Raw genomic sequence first — 3,576 nt, 5'->3', positions numbered from 1 at the left:
AGCATTCACAATGTAGTCTTAAGGGCTTTGAGAGTTTTGGTTAAGGGGGAGAATTTATGGGTTACAAGATCGATACATTATCACTTGTATGAACCTCCCATGTATTCTGAGTGAATTGGTTGAGATTGTTTCCCTCTGTATTTTGTACTCTCATATTTATAGTGGATTGCTCATCTCCTTTGTGGACGTAGGTCGATTGACCGAACCACGTTAAATCTTTGTGTCTTTTGGTATATTTCTCGTTGTCTTCTTACTCGTGATCTTTCGAGGTTTGCATTGCTAGCTTCCGCATTTACACCTACTTATTTTCGATCCTAACAGTTTCATGGTGTGTTTTTACAGAAAGAAAAAAACTTGTTTTTTTCCAAAATTGGTTTCAACTTTTCTGAAAGAAGTACTCTTTATTTTTAAAGGAAAATCAACAAAATGTTAATTAATTTCAAGAAGATTTAAGCTAGTGAATTCTTTCGAAATTTCAAAGAAAGGGTACAAGGTTCTTATTTTTCATTTTAAAAAAGTTTTACACACGTAAAATATCGGCTAACGTGGAGTTATAGCTGAAAGGTTTATTTGACTAACTTTTGGAAAAACACTTTAAAAAGTAAATAAAAATATTTGAAAAAATATTACTTAACACATTAAGCAAATTGAGAGTGATTAAGACTTGAAAAAATATGATTTAACTATAGAAAAGCACTTGAATCATTTTGAAAAGATAATAACTTTGAATTAAATTTTAAAACAAGTAAAGAATTTGTACAAAAACATTTGAATAAATAAATACAAGAGTTGATAAATCTTTTAATCGAATGAACCCGCACAAAAGAAATAACTTCTTCTTTTAGAGAATTTATTTAAGTTAAATTATATTCCCTCCGTCTCTATTTAGTTGTCCACTTTAGAAATAACACACATATTAAGATAACAATAATTAACATAGTGATGTTACAATTTTATCTTATTAATTATGGTTTCCAAAAACATGAATTAAAAGTTGGAAATTTTCAAGAAGTTTAAATGAGAGTATAATATGATTTTTTTTCATTTTTTGATTTGTCAAAATGGACAAGTAAATAGGATCAACTAAAAGAGGAAATATGAATAAGTAAATAAGGACAAAAGGTGTAGTTAAAAATAAAAATTAACACCCCATACACATTTAAGATCATATATATCAAGTTATAAACACACTCTTTATAAATAAATTACTTATAACATATTATTACCAAGTTATAACATTTCAATTAAAAATATTAAAAACATATTTAATTAAAAATAAATTATAAGTAATTATGTAAATAACAATTAATATGTTTAAATATTTTTTTAGTCTTTCAGTTACCTTTTTTGAAACAAAATCTTAAATTTTTTTTCAGATTAGTATTAATAATAAATTTTTTTAGTTACCTTTTTTAACAGTTACCTTTTACAGTTTTTAAAATAAATAACAAGTTATTTTTAATTAAAGTTCAAATTATAGTGTTACCTTTTTAAATCAAAATCTAAATATTAGGGATTTAATTTTAATTAAATCCCTACTTTACCGTTGTCCAATAACTACCCACCCCCACTACACCCTATACCCGAACACCTTTCAAACTTATTCAAAACGCCTAAATCAAGTAACTTCCCCAAATCGTCCTAAATCATCATCATATTCACCAGCAATCCCTAAATCGTCCTCACCCATCATCTTTTCCATTACGAATTGATTCATCCCCATTTTCATCATAGATCGATTTCATTCCACATCATCTTCATAAATTATTTTACTTTTTATTAAGTTCGTTAAGAATGTCGAGGAAAGCCAGTGGAAGAACTAGTAAAAGTAGAAAATTGGTTGAGAAGTCATCAGATGATGACTTTCATGCTTCTTCATTCAATATATTGACACAGACTCAAATGCAAAAATCAACTGGAAACAGACTATTATAATACGTATTGCAATGTATATTTTATGTTTTGATTTGATGTATGAACTGATGTATTGGTATTGTATGAGTTTTAGTTTGTAGTTTGAAAGTCACAGTTTAGTTTTTTTTTAAATCTAATATGTATTAATATTGTATGAATTATGTATGAAATGATTTATTAGTTTGTATGATTTGTGTATGAATTGAATTGACTATCCATTTAATATAGCAGTGTATATATGATTTTTCTATGAAATTATATAGTATGTTAAAAGTATTAATTTAGTTTTACCAATTTTATAGGAGAAGAAGGTACAAACACATTTGTCTTCATGTATGAACATGAAATGTGTTCGTTAATCTGTTGACCTTCCTCGGTCAAGATAAGTTCCAACAATTTTTACGAGAAACACCATTTGAATTTTTTTTATGATTTACATAACATAAAAATTCAATGTCAATTGTTGCGCCATATTTTCCTTCTTGAAACTGAAAATGATAGAGATAACATGTTTGTTATCAACGTAAATGGTACAGAGTTACACTTTGGATTAAAAGAGTTTGTCGTTGTAACCAGTCTGAAATCTGGACCAATTTATTATTTTGTTTCTGACCCGTTTATTTCAAATAGACTTATCTCAGAAAATTTTGGGGATATGGACAAAGTCCCCAAGTCAAATTTTTACCACAAGTTTAGATTGAAAAACTTTTTGAAAGAGGACATCCGTTTAAAAATCAGAATGCTGTACTTCATTTCGTCATTTCTGACGGCTTCAGACCCTTCAAAAACAACAATTTCCAAATTATATTTTGATTTAGTTGAGTCTGGCCAGTATGCCACGTTTCCATGGGGGAATGAGTGTTTTAATTTAACACTTAAAGCGTGCAGTTATAAGTTACAAAAAATCCTTCGTCATTCAAGTTTAGCCAGTTCCATATAGCCTTGCTGGTATGGTTTATGAGTGTTGTCATCCATTTGACAACACAATTGCTACCCATGCTTCAGATTGCACACCGCGTATCCTGAACTGGAAGACAACAAATGATGTTATTTTTTTATGATTTGAAGAAAATGATATTCAGAATACATGGCAATCAGGTAATTTTTTTATTGAATGTTATTAAAGTAATTTTAAATTACTACACATTCTCATATTTTTCTTTTCTGCAGCAAAAATTCAGAAATATAATTTTTACTGAAGAAGAGGTAAATGTCATGGATGAAACCATTTTAAATTTATCTCCCAGTCACCATGATTCTGAAGAGCAAAGAATCTCGGAAAAGCAGGGCATTGATGTTGAACAAAAATACGTAGAGTTGAAAGCAGAAATTGCAGAGGTATAAATGAAATTTACGATTAAAATATTTTTAAGATTTTAGATTATAATAGGTTAAGGCGGAATTAAAAGAGTTCAAAGCTAATGTTAGTTCCAATCACATTTAAATTTAATAATATAATTATTTTATGTTTTATTTTACTATTTTAATATTTTTTTTCTTACATTCATAACGTTGACAAACACGTGGTTGAAATCAAGAATTACGTCATAACTCGACCATGTTGATAATTGAAGAGATTAGATTGTTAAGAGGTCAACCAACATTCATGCACAACAACAGGTATGGATCAATGTTTTTCATATATATATATATATATATATA

The 3,576-nt window shown here is 27.9% G+C and overlaps 1 long non-coding RNA gene across 2 annotated transcripts in view; it reads left to right on the top strand.

Moving 5' to 3' along the window:
• The first annotated feature begins 2,229 nt into the window (after positions 1-2,229).
• The window catches only part of LOC114077122, a 2,906-nt gene continuing 1,559 nt past the window's right edge, over positions 2,230-3,576 (top strand). For both annotated transcript variants that reach the window (XR_003578151.1, XR_003578150.1), the window contains exons 1-3: positions 2,230-3,012; positions 3,085-3,252; positions 3,453-3,534. This is a non-coding gene — a long non-coding RNA (uncharacterized LOC114077122). The remainder of the gene's footprint in view (positions 3,013-3,084; positions 3,253-3,452; positions 3,535-3,576) is intronic.

The sequence above is a fragment of the Solanum pennellii genome, chromosome 5 (genome assembly GCF_001406875.1).
Source record: "Solanum pennellii chromosome 5, SPENNV200".
NCBI classification, from domain to species: Eukaryota; Viridiplantae; Streptophyta; class Magnoliopsida; order Solanales; family Solanaceae; genus Solanum; species Solanum pennellii.
This window is presented reverse-complemented; position numbering and strand designations above follow the sequence as displayed.